Consider the following 18,839-nt stretch of genomic DNA (forward strand, 5'->3'; position numbering starts at 1 on the left):
GACTGCCACCAGGTATCATGCTATCAGGTTTCCTTCAACTGATTGAAGCTGTAACTAATTTTATTATTTTTAATTATTCAAATCCAAATCCTTTAAAATTAAGTCATAAAACTAGGGCAATATGAATAATCACATTGAATGGTAAGTGCAATTATATCTGTATATGCATTTCATTCACAACTGATTCATGTTTAATAATCACAGTTCAAACTCAATTCTAATCAAAAGTACTAGTAAATATAAATGTGAAATAAAGAACCATGCCTATATGCATATATGGCTTTCTAATTATATGCTACTCTACTGAGAAAATATGAATTCCCCTTGAATCCCCTCCTTTGTTCTCATGTTTTCATGACAATTTCTCTATTTCTCTGCCCCTCTCCACTCCACTCTACTCCACCAGCACTTCCTCTGTTTGTATATCCCCCACTCCTCTTTGGCTCTTTCCTCTTTCTCATGCTTACCTTTACTTCCTTCCTTCCTTCTTTCTTTTTTTGTTTTAAGATTTTATTTATTTATTTTAGAGCAAGAGAATGAGAGAGAGAGCATGAGCCAGGCAAGGGAGAGGGAGAAGCCGGCTCCTCGCTGAGCAGGGAGCCCGACGTGGAGCTCAATTCTAGGACCCTGAGATCATGACCTGAGCCAAAGGCAGGCACTTAACTGGCTGAGCGACCCAGCCATGCCTCTCCATCTTTCCATAAATCTAATCTGTTTAAAAAACTAAACATTCAACACTAACCCCTCTTAGTTCTGTGCACCTATCGTAAAAAAGTCTTTGAGCAAAGTTTCATATTAGGATGTATTGTTCCCAGTAGCCACTTATGTTCCACCCTATTTAGGAGTGAAAAATACTACTGATAGAAAAATCTGTATTTTATCTACAGTCAAAGGTAGTGATCATATTTCAGCAATGGAGAACTTTATTTATGGGGCACCTGTGTGGCTCAGTCAGTTGTGTCCAATCAAACATTTTGATTGGACTCAGGTCATAGTCTTAGTGTTGTGAGATCACTCCCTCCTCCAGCTCTGTGCTGGGTGTGGAGCCTGCTTAAGATTCTCTCAGGGCACCTGGGCAGCTCAGTCAGTTAAGCATCTGCCTTCGGCTCAGGGCATGATCTCAGGGTCCTAGGACCAAGCCCCACGGCAGGCTCCCTGTTCAGCAGGGAGTCTGCTTCTGCCTTTCCTCCTACCCTCTCCTCCCCCACCCCCACTCATGCTCTTTCTCTCTCTCAAATAAATAAATAAAAATTTTTTAAAAATTTACTCCCTCTTCCTCTGCCCCTCACCCCTTCCCTCTCTGTCTAAAAAAAAAGAACTTTATTTACTATTACCAGATTCTTAATTATCATTGTGAATATATGTGTATGTTTAATTATAATCACATGTTTGGTTGAATTATGGTTCTCAGAAGTAATTACAACTGTTATTGGCTATTAAATAAGAAAATGTATTTGCAGCTCAAAAATTTGTCTTGTTACATTTCCTGGTGGAAAAAGGCATGTATACTGACAGGATGTTAATTAATTTTAAATGGATTCACATTATTACCCAGCACAATAAAACAATAAGCAAGGCTGTGCTTGATGGATTAGAATTATTAGTATTTGTATTATTTTCTGTTTACATTGTCAATATGTTTATATATATGATCATTTTTGTAAATAAAATTGATTAAGATTTAATTTTAAATACTTGTGAATGAAAAATGTAAACTGCATTAATCCGTTCAAGCAAAAAAGTTTATTAAATTAGATTCTACTAACCTTCAGCATTTATGCACTTGTCAAATTACCTAACTTATGCTGTGTTGTAGGATAATTTTAGTAAAATATATTTTGAATTATTCTAAACTGTCTTAAATAAGTTGACTGATAAAATTACAAAACCAAAGTGTTTTATGAGCTACATAATTCCATCTCTAAATTTGACTTATTTCGATTCAAAACAAAGTTATAGTTACAATAAACTTCAGGTTATTAACACATGATATTCCTCCTTTCCCCTCTAACCATCATTTGACCATTTTTTTTCTATTGTGAGTTCTTGTTTCCTTTGTAATTCTTAAATAAATCTTGGTTGGTATTTTTTGTCAATATGAAAATGCTGTAATTTCCTTATAACTTGTTATTAATGCTAATTTACTCCATAATTTATTTGCCCTTTAAAGCGTCTTTCTCTTTGACATTTATCTTAAAATTTCTTTGTTGGCAGTTACTGAACTGAAGTATTTCATCAGCTGGTTTGGATGCTGTACATGGTCATGAAATCCTGCCAAGTAGATCTTTGAACACTTTCCCTGTCATTGCTTGTCTTTTCTCTTATACTAAAAAGTATTATGTACACTATACATGCAAAATACACGTTTCTGAAATCTGACTGCCAAAGTCCATTTTTTTTATCTCACCCTCAAAGAGTGAAGGAACTTAAACACAGGTTTCAACTATTGTTCAAATGTACTAACATCTCTTTGTCTTAGGAAATGTACTATTAATATTGTTATTATTATTATTTAATATCTCTTTGAGAACCTTGAGGTATCATTGAAGATACAAGTGTACCTTATACATAATGGGTAATAGGATTGACTTTGCTGGGTTAAATTCATTCTCTCAAGTTTCACCTCACGTGTCATTTTTAAAATTCTCCAGGAGACAAAAATTAAACCAGTGTTGCTGAATGAACTTCCTATAGTTTGTGAAAAGAGAGAGAATGCCTGTTTTATAAAAACATCAATAACTTCATTTCATTTCTTTTTTACCCCCTTTCTCTGGATCAGACAACCGATCCTGATATATAAGTGGAAGAAAAATAGGTAGTGAGAGGCTTCATGTTGCTGGCTATATATCCTCTACAGAGAACACAAGAATTTTACCACTTAAATTCAGATCTTTTATTTCTTTCTTTCAAGACAAGAACCATGAGAACTTTGTAGGAAAATTGCATTCTTTTCGACCAGCTATTTGTACTTATTTTTCTGCAAAAAGAAAGTTGGGCTAAATCAAAGCAAGATGGCAAAAGGCAAAATTGATTTTTCACAAATCACAATGTTTAAAAATAGATGTCACTGATTCCCTTTAGCTTGACATATTACTCGTCTCACCTGAGCCTCACATCATCCTTTGGCTAGAGGTGGTTAACAGAGAAACACACAATCAAAAGCCTGAAATCAATCAAATGGTGAATTCAACCAATCTTCTCTTGGTAACTCACACTCACTCTTCATCCTGCAGAGACTCACAGCCAGGGAAAGTCTTTGTTCATATTTGTTTATAAAAATATAAAGTGATGTATACATAATTGCAAATAATAATACAATAATATTATTGCTAGTGATAGACATACGTTATTATTTATTATGGTTAATAATAGAGTTACAGTTACTAAGGGGCATATTTAAACATATATCATTGTTAAACACCTTATAAGAGGCATTCGTTTAAGTTAATTGAAGCTCAGAAAGAGATTAAAATGTTTTTTTAGACTGCCTTTGGTGGCTCTCTAAAGCAAACCTATGATGGACAGACAAAGAGAGGTAAATTTTAGGTCAATATAAGCAGAATGTTCTAGCAATTAATGCTGTCTTCACTGGAATATGGCAGACTCAGACATCTACCTGTTTCCTGTTATTGAAGGAAATATAACAGAAATGGAATCGCTAAATGGGAGGGACATATCCAGACTCTGTGTTAATAAGAGTCTTGAGAACATCACTCAAATTTTCTCTCTCGTGACTTCATCTTTTGTTGATGGCATAAACCGGTCCCGGATTCTTTTCCAAACCTATCTCTAAGGAAGATAGGACCACTCTAATTATGATTTACTTCACATTCACTTGGTTTTCTCATTATAATGTTTTAGCATAATAAGACACTCCTGTTGCCAGGACAACCTAAATGCACAATTGTTTCCTTAAAACCTACACTACCTTGTCAGATTTCCTCTGTATTCTTGTCTGGTCTCACTTTTGTGTCATTAAGATGTAAGTGTTCTACAGTTTAACCCTCCTTATTTTGCCATTTTTCACAAAGTCTTGTTGATCTATACACTCTTTTCCCTTTGATTCACTGACATGTTATTTTTATTAATTCAAATACGTTTCACCACATTGTAAACAAGTTTTCCCCTATCTTTTACATATGCTTGTCAAATTTTTCATCTCCGTTAGAAAAAATGAAGAGAAATCAACTTATGTATTTAAAAAAACCTATATTTTGGAAACCTATATGAGCATTACAACCACTTTTTAACTTGTACATTTTTAGTTTCATCATAGAATCATGTCTCCTTTAAGATACTTAACATGTTCAAATTGACTATAATTATTTTTTTTTCCTTTTTGGTGTTAAAATTGGTATACTGAAAGGCCCCTGGAAGCCTTCTGATAAACTGGACTCTTTATCCTTTTTTCATACTACCTCAGATATTTCTGAAAGCATCCTTGTTTTTGATAACATCAGGATATTTCAAGTCCATTCTTATTTTCCTGATTTTAAGTGGAGTCAGCTATACTCCAAGGGGCCCTCATGACTTTTAGGGGAGAAGAATATTAGAAGCCATATGTTGGAGTTAGATCATGCATTAGACTATCCCACGTGGTTACAAGAGGCAGGAAGAGTGAGACCAGAGGACCCAAGAACTGCCTGCTTATGTTATTAACACACACTGAATAATGGAATAGAAAAGTATATTCACAAAAAACAAAGGTATAATATTGTAACTTTTTTAAAATTATGGAAATTTAAAAGGGTAAAAGTAGTTTACAGAAGTGAAATAACTGATTTTTCTTAGCATCATGAAATGAGTCATATACTGCTACTAGAGTTGGCTGGAAAAGAATGGACAATCAGTAACAATAGTGTTTGCCAATAAAGAATTCTGCCTTTTCCTTTTATGTATTCAAAACTGAAGAATGTAACTTGAGGAACTTTAACTGGAGTTAGTTCCTTTCTATGAATGATAGGACTTTCAAATAGATGACCTGGGAAAGAGGTCAGAGGGCCTATACCTTCTTATATTAATCAGTTCATTACTTTAAATAAAACAGAATTGGTAAATAAAAGAACGAAGATCTCAGATGACAATCTAAAGTTTTGTGGTTGTAATTCATATCTCACAACAAGGACAAATAAGCCCTTGTGTTTTTACCACCTCCTAATGGTTAAAATCTAGACTTCCATCGCATCAATTATCTGGCCAAATATCCAGTGGAAACAGGAAAACTTGAAGTAACTTGAAATGATTTTCATGTATGTTTGCATTTGAATAATTGAGAAAGTAACATATTTTCAAAATGAAGATCTGGAAATACATCCTGAAGCTATATTCCACAAAATAAAACTTTTAAAAATTACTTCTTTTTTTTAGGGTGTGGCTTTGTAGATTTATGAAAAGTATTACCCTTTGTTATATGGAAACTTTAGGGAGAGATTAATTATTGCCAAATTTCCTGCAGCTGGCAGCCATTCGTATGATGCACATGTTTGCGATCAAATCTCCCTCAAGAGCTTCAGGTATGCATCAGATAAGCGTTGATTCATAAACCTTAGCTGTGTTTCCAAGATCTGTTGTTTTTCTTAATTACATCAACTCCAAGTTTGCTGAATATATTCATAGATATATGCTGAACATTACCTCATGATCAATCTTCATTTACTATAACTACTCTTTGTGTATTGAGAAATTTATCAATGCATAAGATTATTGTCATACCTTTAAGATAGGATTCTTTAATTTTTTTTTCTAAAAAACTGTGATGGTTTTGAAAGATGCTGGGCGTGACAGGGATTTGAGTCATTCAACAATATGTCATTCTTGAAGGACAAAACCTGAAATTAACAGTTAGCATGAAATCAGTGAGTTCATAAAGAAATAAACATTAAATAAAAACAAATCCTACTAATATTTGGCCAACAGATAAGAAGGCAAGGACTTGAACTGGATTTTTCACTAACTTATACTTTTGGCTGAATATTCTGTGTGGGCAAGAACTTGCCTTTTTCTTGTACTAATTTGTAGAAGACTAAAAGTCATAGTCACTCAAAAATTTTTATTATTTTACTCATCTGAGAAATGGAATAGAAATGAGAATAGAAAATGAATTTTCCTTCCAAGTCCAGTGTAGTTTAGGACTCAGAATTAGTCTCAAAATTATGAAATTGAATTTATATAGGAAATTAGCACCCTAAAATTCTCAAGTTGAGTGGCTCTGTATACATTCATTTTGGACAATTACACAAACCAGAGTGCTTTCTTACCTGTATTTCACATACTTCATTGTTTATTTCTAATGCTATTTACAGTTTGATGTTATGTCCAACAGGCACAGTTGTCCATATTTTAAAACTTGATGGTTTCATTACAAGCATTAGTTTTTAATATAGCGCAGAGAATTCAATGATCTTCAATAATGTTTGCACAACATTTATGCAGAGGACAATTTTTGTCTTCAATGATAAGTTATGTTATTATAACATGATGTTGTAAAGTACCAATGGAAAACTTTCTTACTGTCCCAGAATTAGTCCCTAAAGGTCCATAGTCTGACACCAAGTAATCCAAGTGTATTTTCTTGTTTTCCCAGAAGTGACGCCTGGAATCCACATTCTAATGTCAAATTCTAAAATCAAAAACTACCAGCGGTGGGGCCAACCACTCGGAAGAGAGGATTTCTGAAAGTCACTATTCAGCACAGCTAGAACCACCCATTAGAGCAGCCCTCCACTTCTCCACTTCCCCTGAACGATATACAAAGAAGGAAGCTAGAAGTCACCTTTGAAGGGAATGAGAGTTTGTGGAGCAGCTTCCCATACTCCTCCCGTAGGTGAGGAGGAACGTTCGAAATATTCTTTCTGATCCGACATGGGTGAGAATGTCAGAACTCCTACCTCTTCCACAACGTTGTGACTGCTGATCATCCTCACGTAACATTTTCTAAGCTACAGAATGAGCAGCACACTTGCTGCCCTAAACTTAAAGCTACTGATGAGAGAAGAGAGGGGCAAGAGAGAGGAGGAGAGACAACTACAGGGGGGTTATTGCCTGTATCCCCACTGTGTGATGTGGCAAGGATATCAGTTTCCCACAAGCACAATGGGTATAGGTTAGAAATTGAGTGATTTTGCTGGTACTCTCCAAGAGAGCTACCTAATGGAACAGGCATCCCCAACCGCAGGAGATAATGAAGTGAAATCCCCATGGCAGAAATGGGGACAGTAAGTGGTTAAGCTTCAGCTGACCCTTCCAAGCCATGGCAGCCAAGGGTAAGAATTAGGGCTCTTCACAGACCCAGGGAACTTCTGCCCACTAGAAAACACACATTTGGATGCCTACCACAGAGCAGTAGCTGGAACTGACAGAAAGGGAAGAACAAATTGCTACAGTGGATTTAAGTAATGGAAGAGCATTTCAACTAACAAAGGAAACATCAGCCAATTATCCATAGGCAGTTGCACATGAAAACGCAGACTCTTCTCCCTCTCTGCCTCCACACCAGAGGACTAAGAGCTTGAAAGAGGGCAAGGTCGTAAGAGAGTTTGCTCCACTTCCCCCGTTAACACAAGTCCCAAACCACCAGGCTGGACTTGGGGGGAAAGGAGAGCTTTAATTAGTTACAAGATTTACATTCTAAAATAGACTATCTATTAATAACCAGTAGCTTGTATTCTCTTTCTTATGTGAAATACCTATATACATCTCATTTGTGAAAGAAAGTTCCATTTATTCTGTAATTCCATGGTAACAAGTATTTTCTTTCAGTACTTAGAATATATTATTCCACTGGTTTCTGGCTTCAGTTTCTACTGTTGAGAAATCAAATTTTAATCCAATTGTTCTTCCTTTGTGATTAATCTGTTTTACTCCCTGATGGTTTAAGTAACTGCTCTTTTTTCATTAATGTTTTAATTTCACCATGTCTAGGTGTGTATTTGTTTTTTTTTTTTTACCTCCTTGAGATTCGTTGAGTTTTCTCAATTTGATACTGGTACATTGGTGCTTTCATAACATCTGAAATGGCAATTATCTCTTCAAATATGTCCTTTTCACTGTCCTTTCTATTTTATTATTCTGGAACTGTCGTTAAGAGTGTCTGAAACTCTTCCCTCTATCCTCTCTTTCATATTTTCATGTCCTCTCTCTTTGCTGATTCTGGATAATTTCTTTGCATCAATCTTCCATTGAGCAATTCTTTCTTTAACTGTGTAATGTGTTATTTTACCCATTGATCAGATTTAATCTAATTTTATATTTTAAGTTTTAGAACTTCCGTTTGGTTCTTTATCAATAGCAATTTGGTCTTTGTTTATATTTTTGATTCACTCTTAAAGATTTAAAAAATACTCATACATATTTTTCTGACTGTTATATCTACAAAGCCTTGCAGGTAGGTTCGTAAGCTTATGGCTTATTTCTTCATGTTTTTAATGACATTTTATTGGGAGATGATATTGGTTGGAACTCTGAGAAATGTTTGAAAGTTGTTTTAAAGTTCTTTTCCCCATAGCACATCTATGTTTTCTTTTGTCAGGTTTTTGGGGCCACTACCAATCCAGAATCATTTTAACTTAGTTATTGGCTTGGTTTTAAAGTCACATAGCAATGTGAATTCATGCCCCATTTCCATGTATGTTAAAATATTCTGGTTAGAGGGGTGTCTGGGTAGCTCAGTCAGTCAAGTGTCCAACTCATGGTCTCAGCTCTGGTCTCGATCTCAGGGTTGTGAGTTCAAACCCCACATTGGGCTCCATGCTAGGTGTGGAGCCTACTTAAAAAAAAGAAACATTCTGGTTAGAAACTCTTAAAAGATTTTTCCTCTTCTTGTATTTACTTTTAATTTTATATTCTGCTCTAACCAAAGCCAATGTGTTTTAATGTGTACTTGGGGTTTGTTTTAATCAGGTATGGTAAGATGACAGACATGGAGGCAATTGCCTCAAAGAAATGCTTTCTTACTTGCAATTTCCCAGAGAATGGGGCATGCCATGCCATGCAGAGCCAGGTGGGGAATCATCTGTGTTGATCAGAAGGCAGAAGGAACAAGAGAAAGACATAGGCAGAGGCTTATCATAATTTTTGCAAGAAGGAAGAGGTAAGCAAGCTGTGCAAGCTTAGTATTGCATAGTTTGAATAATTTTGCGGGGCTTTGGACTATAAGGTGGTCCCTAATTATTGGGTCCCTGGTCTTGGGGTGATTTAAGGCAAAGAGAATCTTGGCTTGGTGTGTGAGAGTTACACAAAAGAGGTGGTTGAGGTTAGGGACTCAGGATTATTTGGTTTGCGCATGAAAGGCATGCTCACAGGCAAGTCCTCAGCTAGCTCTAGGAATTAGGTAGTCCTGGCAGGGGCAGTCTCCCAAGGATCAGCAAGGCCCCAAGATGACGAAGTATTATACAATTTTAAAACAAACAAATAAGCAAATATAATAACCAAAGCTAGATGGGCAAGTATTCTCAATATTTTCCTCTGTAAGGGGATTTTCCCTCAAGTTCAGTCACTGAGGGTATTGTCCTCTGGGAACTGGGCTCTCAGATTTTTGAAGTTATCTCTGACTCAGACTTCTATGAAATTCAGGCCCATGGTTCGCCTCCAGCCTGTGTGGGTACATGGGCCTTAAAAATCCAGGCTCAAGGTTACTAACAATTAGCAGGTGTTCTCTGGTGAACACTGACTTTAGGGCTCACTTACTGTTCTGGATATGTGGGATTTGTTGTTGTTGTTAATTCTACAGTCTGATGGTTTTTCTTAATTTACTACCACATCAGCAACGATTTTTAAAACATTTTCATATTTAATTAATTATTTCAGGCATTTTCTGCTCCACTAGTCAAACATTTTGCTAAAATTAAAGTCTGTGGGGCACCTGGGTGGCTCAGTTGGTTGAGTGACTGACTCTTGGTTTCGTCTCAGGTCGTGTTTTCTGATCTCACCTTTGGGCTCTGAGGGTGGAGTCTGCTTGAGATTCTCTCTTCCTCCCTCACTGCTCCTCCCCTCCACTCGCTCTCTCTCTCCAAAGTAAGTAAATATAATCTTTAAAAAATTTTTTAAAAAATTTAAAAAATAAAAAATAAAATGAAAGTCTTTGATTTACCCTTTAATGTCTCTTTGCTTGTTAAAGGTTATTTTTAAACTCTATTAAAAGCAAGAAAAAAATCCTAAAATTGTATCTAATGAAATTTCAGTTTGGATTTTTTTTAGGCTTTCAAATAGTTTTGTACATTTTGAGCACTTGCCATGAAAGTGAAGCAACTTGAATTTTTGATTAAATATTTTGTAATTTTTATTTTCTCTAAGAAGTTGAAAACCTTTCCTGTAGCTTCATATCTTACAATCTGAAAGTTATTTTTAAAATGTGAGAACATCTGTCTTCCCTTTTCAATATTGAAACTATTTTTGCAAAAGATGTCAATATTTCTTAACATACAGATCAAATTTTCCTATTTGCTCACCTTAGAACATAAAAGCCATCGATCTTACCTTCTGAATATTCAATATCCTCTAAATGGGCAGTAAGAAAACATTTTAAAAGCCACACGAAGAGGACTCTGTACACATTAGATAATAATATAAACGTGTAGTCCATAAATTGTTATTAGGAAATAAAATTTGGATTACATAGGATATTACCTGCAATTTAAATACCATATTAATTTTGTCACTTCATTTTAATTTCAAGTTCTGATAATGCTAAAAAATACAAAAAAATTGATACTACAACTCTATTATCATGAGACAACTATGCTTGATTGTTCAACACAACAGTTTTAGTTTATTGTGTTATTTTTTATTTTAATTAAACTACCTAAAACTTCCTAAGAGTCATCTCAGCATTTTTATGTTACCAAATAATGTTGGGAATTCAAGCAACTATTGTCATTAATTAATCATCATTTCCATTTTCTTAGGAGTCAAGCCAGATCTGAGAGCTAACAAGCAAGTAGGAAGCTTGGAAAAGGCTGGTTTAACAAAAGGAATATGAATAAACGTGTTTTGTATTTCATGTCTATTCCACAGTCATTTGCCAGTTAAGTTATCTGACTTGTGAGAATTAAAGTATTCTGCTCTATTTATATCAAGATTAGCAGAGAGAGGAAAGAAGAAGAGTACTGAATAAACAAATTTTCCTTCCATAAGCATTTGGTTCAATCTCAATAACAATCAAAGATGATGCATAATTTAAAACAAGGTATTTTTCCCCTCTCAGATTGGTGAAGAAAACAGTGATAATACCAGGGTTAGACAAAGTGGAAGTAAAAAAGATGGTTTTATGCTGTGTTTAAATAGAAATTACTACCAGCCACAGGACAAATTGACATCATATATCATTTAAAACCTTTTAAAATGTGTATATTCTTTAGTCAACTCAACTTTCAGAACTTTTTCCTAAACAAAACAAAAGTGAGGTGTAAAGATGTAGATACACCAATGTTTATAATTATGCAAGTTTCCAAGAGGAGTGAGGTCCTTTACTAAAATCAGATGAAGGAATTTGCATAGCTCTGCTCTGTGAGGAAAGGCACTCTTACCCATGAGTTGACTCTTAAGTCACCTGCAGTGAAAACCTTTCCTTATAAGGGACTCCTCCCATGAACCTACCTTTTGCGTGGTTGTTTCCTGCCCTTACTAAAAATTGATTTCTGCAGTTCATCACCTCATCATTTGTCTAAAATTTATTATTGATAACTTATATGCTGTGTACTCGCAATTTTTATTCTATTTTATTTTTATATCTTAGATTCTCCGGCTCTTATTTTCTTGTAACTTAAAAATTTATTTCTACAGTTTTAATAGAAAAACTTTATATTCTTAAAAACTACTTTTAGTCTTAATAACCTCTTTCTTAACTTTTTACTTTTTAGACCTCACTTCTTAGATTGAATTTATTTATTTTCAAGTCTATCTAATTTTCTTAACAATGGCTTTTTCTGTATTTTAAAATTAATATTTTTTCTTGGGGATAAATTCTTTTACCTTAAAAGTATACTCGATTTCTGCTTCTTTTGTTTTTAGACTTCATCCATTTTGAATGTGTTTTTCCATTTATTATTATATTTTAATTTTTTTTTTTTTCTGTTTTGTTGAACAACCGCATTTCACAGCTCATATTCAAGAGGAGAATCCTGGCCCTGCCCATCCCTCAGCCCATCTGCATGGAGAGGTCTGGTGACTCTGTTCTGGCGCTGTCCTTGTTAAAGTCTGCTTTCACAGGAGAATGTAGGTTCTGCTTGCCAGCTCCATTGAAACTTAACTGGCAATTAACTTGAAATGTAACTGGCAACATGTTGCAATTGCAATCCAGTTCTTAACAAAGGCGCATTTGAAAGAAACATGACTGACTGAAGACTGGGAAAAAGTTGTGCAATCCTTCCACGTCTAAGTGCTTCAGTGTGAACCCCTGGATGAAGTTAGATCATCAGAAAGCCTGCACCAGAATTGATAGTATTTTGGTACTACCTAGATTGATCATACTAAACTTGGTGTTCTCTCACTGGTCTGTTTCGAATAATTTTATAAGAAATTGCCCTATGAAAGTGTTAATATAGCTATGGTAGAGAAGTTCCCAGGAACATAATTTCCTTGGAACAACAGCTTTGCTTTCGGGTTTGTATGGCTATTGATACGGTCAGATCTGTCTTATTGACCCGCTGAATTGTATAACCCATATTTTTTTTCCTTTTTGTTGGCTGCTAGAGAACACAGAGTCAAAATCATGGCTCGTGTCCAACAAGCACACAGTATCTCTTGGCAAATATTTTACTACTCACTTCTAGATTCATTTTATTTTTCTCATTTCAGTATTCCCTCTGCAGTGATTTCCTTAGTTGCATATTTTTATTTTATCTGGATATATTGCATGCATTGTTATACTTCACATTAAAGAATTTCAAAATCTGAGATACTCTGAAAGAGAGAGAGGCAGAAAAGATCAGCATTATAACCCCATTTTACGCATTAAAAAAACCAGGACAATGTGATAATAATAGGAAGCCAGTCAGTAGCAGAACTGAAATTGGAACATCCACATTCAAGTTATGAAATGACTTAAAATTCAAGAATCCAAAGCCATCAGACTCTCCTGTTATAATTGCCAGATTTCCATCAACACTGGGGATCAACCACCAGTCAGAAATAATCAAATTCTTTGTGCTGTTTTCTCTACTTTATTTTGAGTAATATTAAATTTCCAGAAATATCAGCCCAGGCAAATCCAGCGAGTATAAGTAACTAAAAGTGTTAGCTCCCACCTCTTTGCCATATGTTCAGAAAAATCTCAGACAAGTTCAACTTGATGTTTTGTGAACCACCCATCCAGAAACATTTCAAGCTTTACTGGGTGGGGTTTTGCGGCAATTTTGAAGCACACCAGTTTAGTCAAGGATATGTAGACGAACATAAAAGAAAGATTGATTTTGCCATAAAGATTCATTTTTGCCATTTAATATTAAACAAAATACTTAAATAATACTTGTAAATATTTCAGGCAGTGGATGAAATGATTCTAGCAGACCCGATTTCTAAGCCACAAAACTTGGAAACTCAACCTCTGCTGCATAGAACTTTATATTTGTTTTGGAGCTTAATACTGTGTAAGTACCATCCAGAGATTTTTATACAAGACTCTCTTTGCTTTGTTTTGTTCTCTGATTATAAAAGTAACTACTCTTATTGTAAAAATTAGAGAAGCAAAAAGAATAGAAATAAAAATGAAAACTTAATAGAAATCATTTTAGCTAACATTTTGTCAGCACTTACTTAATATAAGCACAAATCTAAACACCTTACATACATTTTCTCTACCTCCCAACAATGCTGCAAAATAGATATACTGCTTAGCTCTATTTTATGGCTGGAGAAAACAACACTCAGTGAGTTGCATTAAGTGATTAAGTGAATGAACCACTAATTATAAAAGTTGTAAGATGCATTTGATGTGTTACATTCCAGTTTTTATTCATTTATTCCTTTGTGATAAATAATGGATGGATAGATACAAAGATAGAGACAGAAGGATAGATAGGTAGGTGGACAAGCAGATAGAAAGATGATAGATAGATAGATAGATAGCTATAGATACTTTTCTTATTGTTAGGACAACCATGTTTGAAACCTGATTCTGACACATACAATTATATCATAAGTAATTCTTTTTGTGTCTTGAAATTTTACCAAAAATTTAAAAGCCTGCTGAGTCAGTTTAAATTATATTCAGCTGGAAGGAACAGCAAACCTCACAGATAAGATTAGCATTTAAAAGATGTAAGTGCTTACCTACCTACTTCTGGAGGTAGGCAGATGTACCTACAAGAATTCTGGAGGTAGGCAGATGTGAGGCAGGGTAGTAGTTCAAGGATGCCATCAGCAATCTAGCCCTTTCCATCTTTCCCCATGCTGTTCTTAGTATATAGAAGTTCATCCTCCTACCGTCACCTCACCACCATATAGTGGCTGCCACATCTGTAGCTGCCATGTTTCAGAAAAGAGAAAAAGAAAGGGTAAAAGAAAGAGGGACATGCCCAGCGGTGTTCTGCTTCCGAAGCCCATCTCACCATGAGCCACATCTGGTTCATACAGTATTTCAGTTAACTTACTACTGCTTAACAAATCATTCCAATACATAAAGGCTAGAATACCAACAAAATGGCAGACAACTGCCAAATGGATGGTTTTACTAGGGAGAGTTAGTCCCTGATCTGAGTGACATTAGCTGGGGCAACTCCACTGGGGCTGGAGGATCCAAGATGGCTTCACCCAGAAATTTGGCAGTCAGCTGGGGTGGCTAGAATGCCTGGGGGTTGAATGGGACTCTCTTCTCTTTATAATTCTTCCAAGATCCTTCCCTCTCTCCCCATAAACTTTTTCTAGTTAGACAGTTGGAATTCTTTACATAATGGCTGGCTTCCAAGAGTATGAAAAAACAGAAGCTGCAAAGTTTATTGAGACCTAGGCCCAGAAGTCAACCAATATCACTTTCACACGGTCTACTGGCCAAAGCAGATCATAGGACTAGTCCAGGTTTAAGGGTAGAAAACTTCGCCTCTTGATGGAAGGAGGGGCACATATACAGAGGGTTGGAAGTAATTTTTGGTGGCCATCTTTGCAAATAATCCACCACATGTAGATACTCCTGTTCCAGTTACTGTTAAAAAAAAAAAAAAGAAAGAAAAGAAAAAAGAAAGAAAAGAAAGAAAAAAGAAAAGAAAAGAAAAGAAAGGAAAAGAAAAAAGAAAAGAAAAGAACTATAGTAGGGGTGCCTTGCTGGCTCAGTTGGAAGAGCATGTGACTCTTTTATTTTCTTTTTTTTTTTTAATGATTTTTTTATTATATTATGTTAGTCACCATACAGTACATCCCCAGATTCCGATGTAAAGTTCGATACTTCATTAGTTGCATATAACACCCAGTGCACCATGCAATACCTGCCCTCCTTACTACCCATCACCAGTCTATCCCATTCCTCCACCCCCCTCCCCTCTGAAGTCTTCAGTTTGTTTCTCATAGTCCACAGTCTCTCATGTTTCATTCCCCCTTCTGATTACCCCCCTTTTCTTTATCCCTTTCTTCCCCTACCGATCATCCTAGTTCTTATGTTCCATAGATGAGAGAAATCATATGATAATTGTCTTTCTCTGCTTGACTTATTTCACTTAGCATTATCTCCTCCAGTGCCGTCCATGTTGCAGCAAATGTTGAGAATTCGTTCTTTCTGATAGCTGAGTAATATTCCATTGTATATATGGACCACAGCTTCTTAATCCAGTCATCTGTTGAAGGGCATCTCGGCTCCTTCCATGATTTGGCTATTGTGGACAATGCAGCTATGAACATTGGGGTGCATATGGCCCTTCTCTTTACTACGTCTGTATCTTTGGGGTAAACACCCAGTAGTGCAATGGCTGGGTCATAGGGTAGTTCAATTTTTAACTTTTTAAGGGACCTCCACACTGTTTTCCAGAGTGGCTGTACCAACTTGCATTCCCACCAACAATGTAGGAGGGATCCCCTTTCTCCACATCCTCTCCAACAATTGTTGTTTCTTGCCTTGTCTATCTTTGCCATTCTAACTGGCGTAAGGTGGTATCTCAGTGTGGTTTTGATTTGAATTTCCCTGATGGCTAATGATTTTGAACATTTTTTCATGTGTCTGTTAGCCATTTGTATGTCTTCATTGGAAAAGTGTCTGTTCATATCTTCTGCCCATTTTATGATTTGTTTATTTGTTTCTCGTGTATTGAGTTTGAGAAGTTCTTTGTAGATCTTGGATACCAGTCCTTTATCTGTGGTGTCCTTTGCAAATATATTCTCCCATTCCGTGGGCTGTCTCTTAGTTTTTTTGACTGTTTCCTTGGCTGTGCAGAAGCTCTTTATCCTGATAAAGTCCCATAAGTTCATTTTATCTTTTATTTCTCTTGCCTTTGGAGATGTGTCGTGAAAAAGGTTGCTCTGGCCGATGTCATAGAAGTTGTTGCCTATGTTCTCCTCTAGAATTTTGATGGATTCCTGTCTCACATTGAGGTCTTTCATCCATTTGGAGTTTATTTTTGTGTATGGTGTGAGAGAGTGGTCAAGTTTCATTCTTTTGCATGTAGCTGTCCAATTTTCCCAGCACCATTTATTGAAGAGACTGTCTTTTTTCCACCGGATGTTTTTTCCTGCTTTATCAAAGATTAGTTGCCCAAAGAGCCGAGGGTCCATTTCTGGGTTCTCTATTCTGTTCCATTGGTCGATGTGTCTGTTTTTGTGCCAGTACCATGCTGTCTTTGTGATCACAGCTTTGTAGTACAGCTCGAAATCCGGCATTGTGATGCCCCCAGCTTTGTTTTTCCTTTTCAACAGTTCCTTGGAGATTCGGGGCCTTTTCTGGTTCCATACAAATTTAAGGACTATTTGTTCCAGTTCTTTGAAAAATGTCCTCGGTATTTTGATCGGGATAGCATTGAAAGTGTAGATTGCTCTGGGTAGTATGGACATTTTAACTATGTTAATTCTTCCAATCCATGAGCATGGAATATTTTTCCATCTTTTTATGTCTTCCTCAATATCTTTCAAAAGTGATCTATAGTTTCTAGCATATAGGTCCTTTACGTCTCTGGTTAAGTTAATTCCAAGGTAACGCATGGTTTTTGGTGTTATTGTAAATGGGATGGATTCCCTAATTTCTCTTTCTTCAGTCTCGTTATTCGTGTATAGAAATGCAACTGATTTCTGGGCATTGATTTTGTATCCTGCCACCTTACTGAATTGTTCTATAACTTCTAATAGTTTGGGAGTGGATTCCTTTGGGTTTTCCATATAGAGTATCATGTCATCTGCAAAGAGAGACAGTTTGACTTCTTCTTTGCCGATTTGGATACCTTTGATCCCTTTTTGTCTTCTGATTGCTGTTGCAAGGACTTCTAGTACTATGTTGAATAATAGTGGCGAGAGTGGGCATCCTTGTCGTGTTCCTGATCTTAAGGGAAAGGCTTCCAGCTTTTCCCCATTGAGAATAATGCTTGCAGTAGGCTTTTCATAGATGGCTTTTATGAGATTGAGAAATGTACCCTCTATTCCTACACTCTGAAGGGTTTTAATCAGGAAAGGATGCTGTATTTTGTCAAATGCTTTTTCTGCATCAATTGAGAGGATCATATGGTTCTTGAGTCTTTTCTTGTTGATATGATGTATCACATTGATTGATTTGCGAGTGTTGAACCATGCTTGCATCCCAGGTATGAATCCCACTTGGTCATGATGGATAATCCTTTTAATGTACTGTTGGATTCTATTAGCAAGGATCTTGTTGAGGATTTTGGCATCCATATTCATTAGAGAAATCGGTCTGTAATTCTCCTTTTTGAGGGGGTCTTTGCCTGGTTTGGGGATCAAGGTAATATTAGCCTCATAGAATGAGTTTGGTAGCTTTCCTTCTGTTTCTATTTTTTGAAATAGCTTTAGGAGAATAGGTATTATTTCTTCTTTGAATGTTTGGTAGAATTCCCCAGGAAAACCGTCTGGGCCTGGAGTTTTATTATTTGGAAGGTTGTTTATCACTGACTCAATTTCTTCATAGTTAATTGGCCTATTTAAGAAATCTATTTCTTCCTGTTTCAGTCTTGGTAGTTTATAGGTTTCCAGGAAGGCCTCCATCTCTTCCAGATTGTTTAGTTTTTTGGCATATAGCTGTTGATAAAAGTTTCTAATAATCCTTGCAATTTCAATGGTGCTGGTCGTGACCTCTCCCTTTTCAGTCATAATTTTAATAATCTCAGTCCTTTCTCTTTGTTTTTGGACAAGTTTTGCCAGTGGTCTATCAATTTTATGGATTCTCTCAAAGAACCAGCTTCTAGTCCTGTTGATCTGCTCTACTGTGGTTCTGGTCTCTAATTCATTGATTTCTGCTCTAATCTTGGTCAACTCCTTCCTTGTCAGTGGGTTAGGCCTGTCCCTCTGTTGCTGTTCCAGTTTCTTGAGGTGAGAATATAGAAACTGCATTTTAGATTTTTCTATTCTTTTGAGTGAGGCTTGGATGGCTATGTATTTCCCCCTTAGGACTGCCTTTGCAGTATCCCATAGGTTTTGGACCGTTGTGTATTCATTCTCGTTGGTCTCCATAAATTGTTTAATTTGTTTTTTGATTTCCTGGTTTATCGAGTCATTCTTGAGCAGGATGGTTCTTAGCCTCCAAGTGTTTGAGTTTCTTCCAGGTTTTTCCTTGTGGTTGAGTTCCAATTTCAGAGCGTTGTGGTCTGAGAATATGCAGGGGATAATTTCAATCTTTTGGTATTGGCTGAGACCTGTTTTGTGTCCCAGAGCATGATCTATTCTTGAGAATGTTCCATGGGCATTTGAATAGAATGAGTATT

At 36.0% G+C, this 18,839-nt stretch overlaps 1 long non-coding RNA gene across 2 annotated transcripts in view; it reads left to right on the top strand.

Moving 5' to 3' along the window:
- Nucleotides 1-12,074: 12,074 nt before the first annotated feature.
- Nucleotides 12,075-18,839, top strand: part of LOC109490168 — a 28,289-nt gene continuing 21,524 nt past the window's right edge. For both annotated transcript variants that reach the window (XR_004628973.1, XR_002143436.2), the window contains exons 1-2: nucleotides 12,075-12,210; nucleotides 13,478-13,583. This is a non-coding gene — a long non-coding RNA (uncharacterized LOC109490168). The remainder of the gene's footprint in view (nucleotides 12,211-13,477; nucleotides 13,584-18,839) is intronic.

The sequence above is a fragment of the Ailuropoda melanoleuca genome, chromosome 11 (assembly GCF_002007445.2).
Source record: "Ailuropoda melanoleuca isolate Jingjing chromosome 11, ASM200744v2, whole genome shotgun sequence".
NCBI lineage: Eukaryota > Metazoa > Chordata > Mammalia > Carnivora > Ursidae > Ailuropoda > Ailuropoda melanoleuca.